The 14,280-nt window shown below is 40.8% G+C and overlaps 1 protein-coding gene across 3 annotated transcripts in view; it reads left to right on the forward strand.

Moving 5' to 3' along the window:
- Positions 1-14,280, forward strand: part of ETV6 (ETS variant 6) — a 415,605-nt gene that overhangs the window by 51,835 nt on the left and 349,490 nt on the right. For 2 of the 3 annotated variants that reach the window (XM_029205490.1, XM_029205498.1), the window contains exon 5: positions 735-872. The exons of the other annotated variant lie outside the window; for it this stretch is intronic. The gene's annotated coding sequence lies outside the window, so the exon portion shown is untranslated. The remainder of the gene's footprint in view (positions 1-734; positions 873-14,280) is intronic. 3 annotated transcript variants of the gene reach the window in all.

The following is a 14,280-nucleotide window of genomic DNA, read 5'->3' on the forward strand; positions in this document are numbered from 1 at the left end:
GGTTTAAAACAAAGTGGTGAGTTTGGTGAGTAGAGAGCATACATTTCAGGACTGGAGACTTGCTGGGAAGCCAGAGAGAGATGAAGGGCCCTGAGTGTCATGTTAGGGAGCCTGGGCTCCACCCTGTAACTCAGTGGGCAGGTACCCCACGCTTCATATCCACACGGTGACTTGCTGGAAATAGGAATTTCTGCTCCCTACTTCAGTGTAGGACCTAGGAATCTACATTTTTAAGCACCTCTCCAGGTGATTCTTAAATAAAGTGTGATAACAGTGGCCAGAGTAAGGGGACCTTTGAAAAATTTTAAGCACGGGAGAAAAGTAAACAAATTGACGTTTAAAAAATATTACATACGTACATACTATATGTGTGTGTATGTGTGTGTTTCATATCTAACCTTTGTACTAGTTCGAAACTATTTTCCATGTGTGGGCATCTCATTTCCCCAATTAGGAGAGAAAGACCATGCTCACCTCAACGTGCATCATCAACTAATTACTCCTCCTCTGACCACAGCCAACAGTGCTTCAGGGTCTTCAAACATAGGTGGCAGGAGTCCCCATGCAGGGGAAAGGCCACACCTAAGACCTCCTTCCGAGATCCATACGGGTCCCAGCATCTTCAGCACCTCATCCAATGTTCCAGTGTTGAAGGGCTGCTACCTTATCCGCCATAAGTCTGATATATCTAATTATGGTACTGCCCCTCCTTAATGGCTTTCCATTGTCCACAGGAATAAGGCCAAGTGCCAAGGTAAAGCATGAAAAAAACATCTCAGTCCAGTCCCTACCTACTTTTCCTAAATCATTTCTTACCGATATCACCGGTGCACTTGAGGGACCAACCACATGGAACCACTTATCATTCCCAGGTATGTGACATACATTTCCATCTCTGTACCCTTGCACATGCTGTGTTTTCTGTGAAATACCGACTGTCCTGACTCCACATTAGTGTCTTCCTGGGAAAGTCCTACTCATGCTTCAAGATCCAGCTTAGATGTCACCTCCTCTGTGAAGCCTTCCTTGATTCCCTCTGAGAGAAATACTTGAATTACTCCACCTCTTTCAATTATTATCTGTCTGTTTTGATTCTGGCAAAGAAGAGTCGTAACAGCTCCTTTCTCTATCACCTATCCTGTCTTTTGCAGCCCTTCATATATTTAGCATATTTCATTAATACTAGAGTACAGAAATAACAACCACATAAATGACAAATTAATAGAATTTTTCTCCCTACTGATTGAGCGATTTCCAATGGGATATGGTGTTCTTGTTTGCCCTTTGTTTTAATATTTGGAGAATAGAAGCTCTACTCAACAAGTTTTAAATTTTCTTTCTTCCTTTCATTCTTTCTTTTTTTCTTTACTACTGTTCATGCTCTTGAACTCTTGTTTGCAGAAAAATCGTTATATTTCTTTCCAAAGAATACTATGACAAAGTACCACACACTGGGTGGCTTAGAACAACAGAAATTTATTCTCTCAAAGTTCTGGAAGCCTAGAAGTCCAAAATAAGTGTCCATGGGGCTGTGCTCTCTGTGACGGTTCTAGAGGGAGAATCCTTCCTTGTTTCTTCCTGCTTCTGGGGGCTCCAGGTACTCCTTGGCTTGTGGCAGCATCACTCCAGTCTTTGCCTCGTCTTCATATGGTCTTCTCCCTTCGAGATCCTTACCTTAATTACATCTACAATGGCCCTTTTATCAAATAAGTCCACGTTCCAGATTCCAGAGATTAGGACGTAGGCGTATCTTTTGGGGCGCTACCATTCAGCCCACTACAGTGATCTTCTTGCTTACAAGCTATGTGTCGATAGTGTTTTCATTATGTCACAAATGCTAATAAAATGTTTTTGACATTTTGGCGTAACTTAGGAAGTGCCTAGAACACAATCTCACCAAGTGTCATACTTTTTTTTTTTTTTTAAATTTTATTTATTTATCTTTGGCTGTGTTGGGTCTTCGTTTCTGTGCATGGGCTTTCTCTAGTTGTGGCGAGCAGGGGCCACTCTTCATCGCAGTGCACAGGCCTCTCACTGTCGCGGCCTCTCTTGTTGTGGAGCACAGGCTCCAGACGCGCAGGCTCAGTAGTTGTGGCTCACGGGCCTAGTTGCTCCGCAGCATGTGGGATCTTCCCAGACCAGGGCTCGAACCCGTGTCCCCTGAATTGGCAGGCAGATTCTCAACCACTGCGCCACCAGGGAAGCCCACCGAGTGTCATTCTTATAGATGACAGAAGGTGATATAGCAGGAAAATTGGATAATTGATCATTCATTCAGATTTGCTTTGGATGTTAACATAACTTAAACTCTTGACATAGGAAACCACTAAAAGAGCAGCCGACTTCAATTATCTTTAAAAATGCTTGGTTGCAACCAGCTAGTCTCCTTCCCCTGATAGATTACCTTGTCCTCTTTGGTGAATTTGAACAGTGTAATAGTTGGGAATCAAGCTCTCCTAAATTAAACTGAGATTTACCCTGTTTTAATTACCAAAGCAGAGAACAAAGAAATGTTACTACTCAAGAAATCCTATTAATTCTAAATAAAATACACACAAGCACACACCGAAGAGTGTAACGTTGAATAACTTACATCTACAAACTTTGTTTGCAGTTTAAATCAGGGTTTCTCAACCTTGGCATTATTGGCATTTGGGACTAGATAATTCTTTGCTGTGGGGCTCCTGTGATTAGAGGGTGTAACCTTCCTGGCCTCTACCAGCTGGATGCCAGCAGCCCCTGCCTAAATTGTGATGACCAAAAGTGTTTCCAGACATTGACAGATGTCCCTGTGGGACAAAACTGCCCCTAAATGAGAACCACTAGTTTAAATGGGAAAACCCATATTTTAAAAACGGAAAAGTAAAAGTTTCTGTGTTGATTTGTGTAGAAGGGAAAGTGATCCTGATAGTTGTGATGTTACAAATTTGCTCCTAAAAACACAAAAAAATTTTTGTGAGGAGCTAAAATAGAAAGCAATTATATGTTTCAAACTTACTGTTACTTATGCTATCTGAATTTATTTCCCCATTTTAAAAAATGGAAATTATAATACCCCTTGGAACACTATGAGATCAAGTAAAATAACAAAATATAATCCAAATAAAATAACAAATATAATACAAAATATAATACAAAGTAAAATAACAAAATACCAGAGGGCTAAGCACATAGCAGGTGCACAAAAAAGTTAATTTTTTTCTTTCCTCATGGACCTATGGAGGCCTTTCTGTTGTTTTCTTTGGTTGTCTGATTATGTTTTTTTCTTGTGTGTTTCAGCATAACTTTGGTTCCAGAGGATTATATTAAGACTTTGTAAAGTGATATTCTTGTCTAAAGCAAACCAGAATCTAGATTTGGCTGTTTGTGGAACTTTCTTGCTTTTAATGTTAAGGGAGAGAGAGAAGGGGAAGGGGCGAGGGCACACTAGAGAAAAGGAAAGAATATCTCTCTCCTGCAGCCACCCTGACAGATATTGTTTTAGAGAAGTTAGAAAAGAAGTTAGAGGAACCACATTCAGAAAAGACTGTAAAAGACTCAGTATAAGCAATGCTAAACTTACCCCATAGGTTGCGTTTTCCAAAAAGATCTTGTGACCCACTCCATTGGTGGAGGGACCTCTCTACATGCAATATTATTGAGTGTAGACTTCCCACTGGGACACTACTGGCCTTCGCTGGTAACCCATTCCTGGGTACAGTAAGTTTTCATAGCTCTCCCACCTAAAATATTAATAACTAAACATTAACGATAAAAGGGCCCCAATGTATGAGGAAGAGGGTTTCAGTTTGGTTCAGTAACAAGATCATGCTAGAATGGAGCTTTTATATATTTAGATCAAGTCAGTCCTCAAACCCCAGATTTACATATTTAACTAACGTATTTTCTACAAGGGCCTCAAATTAAATGAGTTCAAAACAGGGCTCCTCTTCTCTCCCCAGAACCTCTTCCCCTCTTGTGTCACCCATCTCAGTGATGTCACTAACCTCTTCTACTTCCTACTCATCTCTGCTGACCTCTGCTCTGGCCCTAAACTTGTCAAATGTGACCTTCTCCCTTTCTCCCTATCCCATAGATCTAATAAACTAAATCCTGTCGATTCAGTTTCTTAAGTAGCTTTTAAATCTCTGCCTTCCTTCCATTCCCCTTCAGTCCTGCCCCCTCCAGTTTAGTGAGCACAGTATAGATTTGTCTTCTAAAGAGCAAACCTTTTTGCCTCCTTCTCCCACTTAAAACCTTTCACTGGTTCCCTCATTGCTTTCTGGATAAAGTCCAAACTTTTAATACAAAGGCTTTGGCTACTTCCTAAAGTTCATTTCTTGGCACTAACCAGCCCTCTAGCACTGTGGTCACTGCACCACCACCCATAAACACGCAGTGTAAACCGTGGTCTCACCGGAGTACTTTAAGTTTCCCGAAACACCACGCTGTCCTTGCTTCTGCTCCTCCCACCCCAACCCCTAGCCTTCTTTCAGCTTACTTTATCCTGATCCATCGGTTTTGGTTTAGACATCATTCCTTCAGGGAAGATTTCCTTGGTCTGCCCAGAGAGGGTCACGTGTCATCCTCTGGGGTTCAGTTTCATGTTGACTTACACTCACAAGGCAGTAAGCTTCTTCTTGTTCCACAATTTCATCCCCAGCACCTAGTCCATAGTGTGCTATTAATAATAGTTGTTAAATAATTGAAATACCTGGCAAATGATAATAAGATTTCAGTTCTCTTGACTGTGATCCTTATATTTATCTCAGTATCTCATATTACATACTTATTTATTTATTGAATAAAGAGGTATGCTTTTTCTATCACACATAGATCTTTCAGTGTGTACCCAAGCCCACTGCCGTTATTATCTATATTCAATACAGAGAACTTTCTCCTAAGCCCAGGCCCAAGTTTTGTATATTAGTTTGTTTTCCTGTTATGTTGTTTTAAAGAGTTGCCAAGAGTTTAGTGTGCATTTTAAATGTTCTTTTAAAATATTTAAACAATATATTTTATTTTTGTTTTTTGCGGTACGCGGGCCTCTCACTGCTGTGGCCTCTCCCGCTGTGGAGCACAGGCTCAGGACACGCAGGCTCAGCGGCCATGGCTCATGGGCCCAGCCGCTCCGCGGCACATAGGATCCTCCTGGACCGGGGCACGAACCCGTGTCCCCTGCATCGGCAGGCGGACTCTCAACCGCTGCGCCACCAGGGAAGCCCTAAACAATATTTTTAAGACATCAGTGATGTAATCTGATATTTTCACATATTTCCTTTTTAAAAAAATTTTGGTAAAAAAAGTACATAACATAAAATTTACCATCTTATCCTTTTTAATTACAAGATAGATAACATGTGCTTATCTAGCATGTATTTTTATTATATCACTGAAACTAAAGCAAAATACCCTGTTCATTGGGTTAAAATGGCCTGCTCTATGTGTGTACACTTCAGTACAATGAGTAAAAAAGAAGTCTAGAATTCACTCTGTCTTTCATATTCTAATGACACACCGCACATGAAGATGTATACATCTTCTCCTCTGTTTTTCTCATATCAGGGTGCCACGCCCATGGTCTAAAACAAGACCTCTGATTAAGCTTGTCTCATTCTCAGCTTAACACTTCATCTCCATGATCTCAATGGTGAAGAGTTTGTTAACTTAAAACAATAAAACAGCCAGTTATTTTACCAGCAAAATGGATTTATTCGGGAGCAGCAAAAAATTGCAACTTGGGGACATGCAACCGTGATGAACCCCATGCAAGTCCAGTAAAACAAAAGAGAAGAAATTATTTTACAGAGAAGGGAAGTTTGGGAGCTATAAAAACACAAAGTTCATTGGAGGAAACTGGGAGTTCAAAGTATAGTAGCTTTTCATTAGCTGAGTTTCGAGAGTCTTTCTTTCATTGGCTGAGCTGTTGCCAGGCAAGAAGAAAATCTTTCTTCCCCCTATTGACAGCAGGAGTGTCACATCCTGCCAGAAATGTGAGGTACACCTCTTTCCGTTGGAATCTGTATTGACGTCAAATGGTACGTGCCTGAGAGTTCTCTCTTCTAGCCTCCTGACTTCATCTTAATGAGGTTTCCCTTTTTTAGTTTTCACAAAGTCAGTAGGTTCTTCTTACTTTTTAATGGCCTAAAAGGGGTCCACAATAGCCTCTGTTAAGACATCATGAACTTCAGCATGAATTTTAGTATGTACAGGTGTTCTGGCCACATCTACAAGTGTTTCCCTGTCCATCTCTTCGCTACCCTAGACTTGTTCGAAAAACTGTAGTGCCTTTTCCTCTGCAGCTGTCAATCCTCCTGTTATTCTTCTGGGATGAAGACCCTAATAATAAACACACAAACACAAAACCATCCCAGCACTGGAATTCTTTACTTAGATGCAACTATAGTTCATGGTTAAGTAAAATATTTTTTTGAAGGGATATTCTGGATCATTCACACCCTTTAAAACAGCTAAGTTAATGTGCTGACTTTCTGAATACATTTAAAAGGCTAAATAGTCCGTTAAATTCATAGGAAAAGAACAGACTGCTTTAGCACAGTGTCGAAGCGAAAGAAACTATAAAGCCATCTTAACCATTTTAAGCATAGAGTTAAGTAGTGTTAAGTGTATTCACATTGTTGTGCTACGGATCTCTAGAACTTTTTCATCCTGCAACACTGAAACTGTATATCCACTAAACATTCATCTCTCTCCTCTCCCCAGCCCTTGGCAACCACCTACTCTCTTTTTCTATGAGTTTGACTACATACTTCATATAAGTGAAATCATATGGCATTTGTCCTTTTGTGAATGGCTTATTTCACTTAGCATAATATCCTCAAGGTTCATCCATACTGTACCATGTGACAGGATTTTCATCTTTTTTAAGGTGGCATAATATTCCATTGTATGTTTATACCACATTTTCTTTATCCCTTCATCTGTCAATAGACCTTTGGGTTGCTTCTGTGTCTTGGTTATTGTGAATAGCGCAGCAATGAACATGGGTGTGCAAATATCTCTTTGAGATCCAACTTTGGTTTCTTTTAGAAAGTGAAGGAGTTCAGAATATGCTGGTTTTCAGCTTCATATATGTATTTGTTGAGCTTACTCCTTTTACTTAACATTTTGTTTTTGAGATACAACCATACTGTTTCATGTAGCTTCAGATCATTCAATTTCGTTGTTATATGCTATATTGATACTTTATAATTCTACTGAAATTTATTTTTCTATTCTAGTATTATAGGTATATGATCTTTTTCTGGTTTGGGACTATTACAAACAGTTCAGCTAAGTACCTTCTTATTCAGTTATCTTAGTGAATATGTACTAGAGTTTCTCTAAGATAGATACCCTAAAGTACAATTGCTAGGCCATCGGTATGCATACATTCAACTGTACTAAATAATTAAAATTTATTTTTCAAAAATATTGTACTGGGCTTCCCTGGTGGCACAGTGGTTGAGAGTCCGCCTGCCGATGCAGGGGACACGGGTTTGTGCCCCGGTCTGGGAGGAACCCACATGCCACGGAGCGGCTGGGCCCGTGAGCCATGGCCGCTGAGCCTGCGCGTCCGGAGCCTGTGCTCCGCAACGGGAGAGGCCACAACAGTGAGAGGCCCACGTACCACAAGATTATATATATATATATATATATATATATAGAAATATATATATATATATATACCAATTTCAAGTCTTATAAGCATATAAGAGTTTTGCAGTGTTCCACATCCTCACCAGTATTTGGTGTGACCCCATGTTAAATTTTTTCTGACCTCATGGGTGTATGTATGATAGTAACTTAATTTGCATTGTCCATTTTGCCTAGAAATCTCACAGGTCAAGAGAGGCCATCAGTCACTTCCATCTTTTGAGGTGCCTAGGATATTTAAAAAAATAAGAAATGCCGAAGCACAAAAATAATGTATTATTGTGCTAGTTATAAGATAACTACAATTAAAAAAAATAATCCTTTTTTAATTTGTAAATTAACTGTAATTCACATTACAAGCAGTGTGGTCCTCCAGGAATGGAACGCAAGTCTTAAGTCTTACAGTGAACATCTTCCGTCTCATTAATGTATACCTGTAACTGTATGTACAACTCTCATTTAGAGATAACACCAAAAAGTCCTGTTGAAGGAACTTTTCAAATCGAAGTCCTGAGCTAAATGGTCATACTGACTTCCATCTGTCTACCCCGCCTCCCCCTCCATCCTGCCACCCCGCCCCCATCTCCACTCCCAACTCTTGCACTTGAGAAAACCGTCTGTAATGTCTGCTGGACCTATTGGTTCCACCCTAATTTTGTTAATGAAATACTTGAAAATGAACACTGAGGAAGAAACTTCAAAACTAATTCACAAAATAATAGTCTGGTGGATATGTCAAGAGAAGATGAAGGGATCTTTCCTCCTGCTTTGCTTTGTGAGGGTTCTTTACTCAACAAGCACTGATTAAGTACTGTCACATTCAAGGAAGTGTGCTAAGCACTTTGAAGGAAATAAAGAAGAGTAAAACCAGGCACCTGCATTCCCTGAAGCTCATCTGCTAGTTGGGGAACTAGGCATGAAAACAACCAGTAATCAGAAGGCAGTGTGATCAGTGCAATAGAAGCAGAAAGAGCAAAGGGATTAGTAGAGATGACCTTTGAGCCAGAACTTGAAATATGAGTTTACCTGTTGGTCAAGAAGTAGGTTTCCCAGAAAATTAATAGCATAGATAAGTGGTCACTGCACTGGGAAAGTGCTTGGTAGTCTGGGAGAACACATACCAGTGCAGTGTGGACCATCTGAAGGTTTGCTCTGGAGATAGAGGTAAGAGCAAGTAGTAAAATGTAACACTGGGGCCAGATCCTGAATGCATTGAGTGTCACGACAAACACAAACTGTTAATAATTAATTATCAACAGTTTAACACCAAGCAGTGATATGATCTTATTTGCACTGCCACAGAGAGAATTCTTGTGCTAGATTCTTGGAAAGGAGAAGAGGAGCAGACTCTCTCATCTAGACAATAAAACGAGGGCATTCACGGAGGAACACCGGGATGATTCGGCGTGGGGGGTGCGAAATGGCACGGGCAGACACGTTATGGGCTGTGTCCCTGTAAGACCCAGATCTTTCCTATTACCACCTGCTGCTTTCCTGAGTCACTTGCCCTGTAAATCACTTCCCTGGAACCACCACCCAAATGGGTCTCAGTGCAGTCATCTGTTTCTGGGGGCAATCAGTGGATCCTTGGGACAACCGTGGGCTGTGCCGGTTCCACAGAATGGGAGGACTATATTGCTAAAAGGCATCCTAAAATCCAATCCAGTACTTACCTGAGGAAATTTAGGTCCAGAGAAGTTAAGTAACTCACCCAAGGCCATAACAGCTACTCAGTGGCTGAGTCAGGACTCAAACCTGTCCCAGGATCCTGGGGTTCCAAGTTTGTCACACAACAAAACAAAGACAGAACCAAAAACTCCAAGTCCCTGTTTCCTGCTTCTGTTGTTTTTCTCTGATGAGTCACACTGAAAGTTATTAGCAGCGATGTGTATAAGATCCCTTGTGGACACTGTTGGGTAAGGTGCTAGTACATTTAGTTTTCTCACAATGGCGAAGGCACAGAACCAAGCTCTGAAACACACAAACTAAATACAGTTATTCCCTGTGGGCGTCTGCTCACCTGGGCAGTTCTGTCAGGGCTTCCCTTTATTCTTTTCTGCATAACATGAGAGGGGGTCCAAGAATTTGTAGACAAGCCTTAGTGAAGGCACAGCACCAATCATGGTGGGGAAAACAAGGTCATGAAGTAGCAACAGAAGAGGAACAGTAGATTATGTGGTTTTCAGAGCAGCTGACTTGAAGAAAGGAAATTCAGTAGAGGATAGGTGCACCTTCTGATTTAATACTTGAAATGAGATGGATGTAGCCTGTCTGATGCAGAATTAGGTCGGTAGCCAGTGTGGGGTGTGAGATGAAATAGCCCTGACCAAAACCACATACTTATCACATTTCCCAAGTTGCCAAAATTTGCCACCATTATAAACAGTTTTTTGAGTAATAAACCATTATCTCTAGAAACTCTGACCTTCCCCTTCTATCCCTATTAAAACGATTGGATTAACTAATTAATTCATTAATATTAATTGCTGTAATGCTTAGTAATATGTGGATGCTGTGTGTTTAAGGTAAATGACCATAAATGCAAAGGTTGGTGTAAGAACTTTTATCATATACTTTATCTCTTTTGATCCCCAAATCAGCCCTTGTACCTAGGATGAGAAAACTGAGGCTCAGAGAGGTTAAGGGGATAGCCCCAAGTCACACAGCCAGGAAATGGCAGAACTGTGATTTTTACTCCATGTCTTCTGATCTCAAATACCATATTCTTTCCATTACATCTGTTTGGTATATCAGCGGGAATCTCTAAGACAAATGGGGCTCACATCTCAAAAAAGAGACTAATACAAGACAGAGTATTGGGTAAATAGCAAATCCAGATTTAAAATACTTTTTGAAAAAAACTCTTATATCAACAGCTGACTAAATGTTACTGAGTGCACACTGTGCCTATGGATTAAGCACTGTAGCTAGGAAATACAAACCCATGGCTCCATTTTTTTAATATATTAGTTTCGAGGGTACAACATAGTGATTCAATATTTTATACATTGTGATATGATCATCACTATGAGTCTAGTTACCATCTATCACCATACAGTTATTACAATATTACTGACTGTTCTTTATGCTGTACATTACATCCCTGTGACTTACTTATTATATAACTGGAAGTTTGTTCCTCTTAATCCCCTTCACCTATTTCACTCATCCCCCTCATTGCCCTCCCCTCTGGCAACTATCACTTTGTTCTCTGTATCTATGAGTCTTTTTTCTGTTTTGTTACATTTGTTAATTTGTTTTGTTTTGTTTAGATTCCACATATAAGTGAAATCATATTTCTCTGTCTGACTTATTTCACTTAGCATAATATCCCCTAGGTCCATCCACATTTTCACAAAAGGCAAGATTTTTTTCATGGCTGAGTAATAATATATATATCACATCTTCTTTATCCATTAATCTAGCAGTGGAAACCTAGGCTTCTTCCATATCTTGGCTACTGTGAATAATGCTGCAGTGAACATTGGGATACATATACCTTTCCGAACTAGTGTTTTTGTTCTTTCCTGATAAATACCCAAAAGTAGAATCGCTGGATCATATGGAAATTCTGTTTTTAATTTTTTGAGGAACCTCCATACTGTTTTCCATAGTGGCTGCAGTGTTTACATTCCCACTAACAAGTGTTCCCTTTTCTCTACATCCTCACCAACACTTGTTATTTCTTGTCTTTCTGATGATAGCCATTCTGACAGATGTGAAGTGACATTGGGGTTTGGTTTGCATTTCCCTGAGGATTAGTGATGTTGAGCATTTTTTCATGTGCCTGTTGACTGGGGCTCCTGATGTACCATGCATCCATTGTTTCATAGGTCTCTCCTAGGAAACACTGGCAGGGTTTTTAAAAATATATATTTAAATGAATTCAACAGGTATGTTTCCTCAAATACTCAAAAACCCCACCCATCCTCTGAAGGTAGTTCTGTCTAAAAAAAAACTGAAGAATTTCCTAATGAAGTAGAGGCTTGAATCCAAATCTTCTATTCTGTTGGTTTTCATACTAATCAGATAAACTTCAACTAAAAATAAAAGAAAAAAGAAACTGTTCTTTAAAGTGTAAACTTTGAGTCTGCACACATTCTTTAGAAGAAAATGAGGTAATGCCCTGACAAAAACATACATCTGACTTCATTGTCTGAAGGAAGCACAGAATCACCAGGATATCGTGTCAAAGTGCAGACGCTGATTCTGTGGGATTAGGATGGAGCCCGAGGTGCTGCATTTTAACAACCTCTGCATTTTGAGTAGCAAAACCCTAGACAACACATGAATGCTCAGGTTTATATATATTGACAAATGCTGGCTCCCCTCAATTACCAATAAAACAAATTGTTAATGAGGCAAAGTTGAGTTGCTTGCTCACCACCATAAAGGTGCAGCAGCTCAGAGCCGGAGGGCAGGGTTGAGATATTTATGACGTCTTGGGGTTTGGTTTAAGATGAGTCTCTCAATGCGAAGACTAGATTAGGATTTGGTAAAGATTATGATATAATAACAAAGATCGGTGGACAGCAAGGGATTGGAAGAGTCTCGGGGAGTAAACAGCTGTTTGAGGTCACCTACTGGAAAGTTGAAGAGTCTGATTTTGCAACTTTTATCTTCCTGGGCAAGAGTTTCCTAGCATAGCAAAGACTTGGTGAAGACAATAATAGATAGTACACAGTACATAGTACATAGTAAATAATACAAATAGTAAAGCCTTACTAGTAGTAAGCTGTGCGGGTGTAGATGGTTTCGGTTTCTAACAGAGGCGCACTTGGTGTACGATGATAACACTGTATCCAGGGTTTCGTGCAGGGAGCCAGGCTGGGAGTAAAGGAAGCCAGGAGGGGCTCAATGAGCGAGAGGGGCTTTTGCGGCAGAGAGCGCCACCTGCTGGCTCGTGTGAGTTTATGAAAACAATCTAGGAGTGCAGTGGTTGGTTTTAATAGAATGCCTAGGCTGCCACCTACTGATTTATTTTTAAACTTTTCAAATGTTTTGCAGAAAGTTTACTTTCAGGTAAGACATGTGTATCAAGCACCAACTATATAAAAGATGCTAGAAATAGAAAAATAGGTAACACAATATGGGGAAGGCAGTCATGAAGACAGGTGAGCACACAGAAGAGATCCTGGTGAGGTTAAGAAGAGTGCAGTGTGCAGCCCAAAGGACAGTTGGCGGTCAAATAGGGGTGACCAGAGTAGGGGGCAGTTAAGAAAGCTTTATGAAGGCAAGGAACCCCAGGGCATCTCTTGAGTGAAAATTGACAAGCAAGTATGAGGAGGGGCTAGGAGTCCTAAGCAGAAGGATAGGTGAGGTGCAGACACTGCCTGCCAAGTGATTAGCATGGCTGAACTGGGAAGTGTAGAGACAGGACCAAGAGGGAAAGCCGGGGAGGGGGGCTGGGCCAGATCCTGGAAGGCTTCACATGCCACACTTTGGAGGTTGTCCTGCCGGAAATGACTGAAGAACCCCTGATGGGTATTAAGCAGGGAAAATGCAGGATAAGACCACTGTTTACAAATACAACACAGGCAGCAGTGCCTTTTCTTTAGAAGAAAGTGGAATTGGAATTCAGTGCATCAATTTGGAATTTTTATTTTTGTTTCAAGTCACATAAACCTATTCTACTCACTTAAATGAAAAGGGAGAATTTATTGGAAGGCTATCACGAATTCACCAAATTATCAAGAGGCTGGAAGAGCCGGCTTGGAAATCACAGGAGCAAAGGCAGTTTGGAGGAGGCACAGTAGTTGTCTCAGAGTTGGACCAGTTTGACCAAGAAGATTCGGCGGCAGTAGGACATCGCTGTCACTGCCGACCTGAATTAGCCCCCGTCACCCCAGTGGAAACACAGGATGGTCAGCCCTCCACCATCTGCCCACACCTTGGTTGCTAGGTCACTGTGAGGGATAACTGGCCTCTTAGACTGCAACAACAGAGTATTAATTAGAGGATCTGTTTGGCTGAAATAACGAAGACCAAATCTAACGATGACTTAAACAAGGCTGATGTTTCTTTCTCCTTCATGTAAAGGTCCATGTTGGTTTCTCTGTGAAGCCAGCACTGGCCCAACCTCCCTGTGTGTTTACTTTGTAGTCCTTCACACATAGCTTCCGTTTCGTGGTCCGAGGTAGCTGCTCCAGTTCCCCCCATCACTTTTCCATTCCAACTGCAGGAGGAAGGGGGAAAAATGAGATGACATGCTTTTTCTTTTCAGAGTACAACACAGAAGTTGTGCATCTCACTTCTACTTATAAGCCATTGCCAGAACTTGGTGACATAGCCACATCTAGTTGCAGGAAAAGCTGACAGATGTCATCAGGATTCTGTTTGGCCACATGGTCAGTAATTCCCAAAGTAGGAAGAAAGGAGCTAGATTGTGGAAAGGTCAAAGTGTAAAAGTCAGATGTCCGGTACAGACAGGTAGATTAGGTGGAAGGACATATATTAATCACTGTGTAAGATATAATTAGAACCAGGAACAAAGAAATGTAACTGAGGGTGAGAGCAAATGTTTTAACATATGAAGGATTAGCTTCTTTAGGATTTGGAAACTGACTGAATGTAGGGGGAAAAGAACGGGTGGACCAACAGATGCATTTCAATTTTCTAACTAACTCTGAGGACGGTGTTGATCTT

The sequence above is a fragment of the Monodon monoceros genome, unplaced genomic scaffold (assembly GCF_005190385.1).
Source record: "Monodon monoceros isolate NGI ecotype Baffin Bay Population unplaced genomic scaffold, NGI_Narwhal_1 Super_Scaffold_6, whole genome shotgun sequence".
Classification (NCBI taxonomy): domain Eukaryota; kingdom Metazoa; phylum Chordata; class Mammalia; order Artiodactyla; family Monodontidae; genus Monodon; species Monodon monoceros.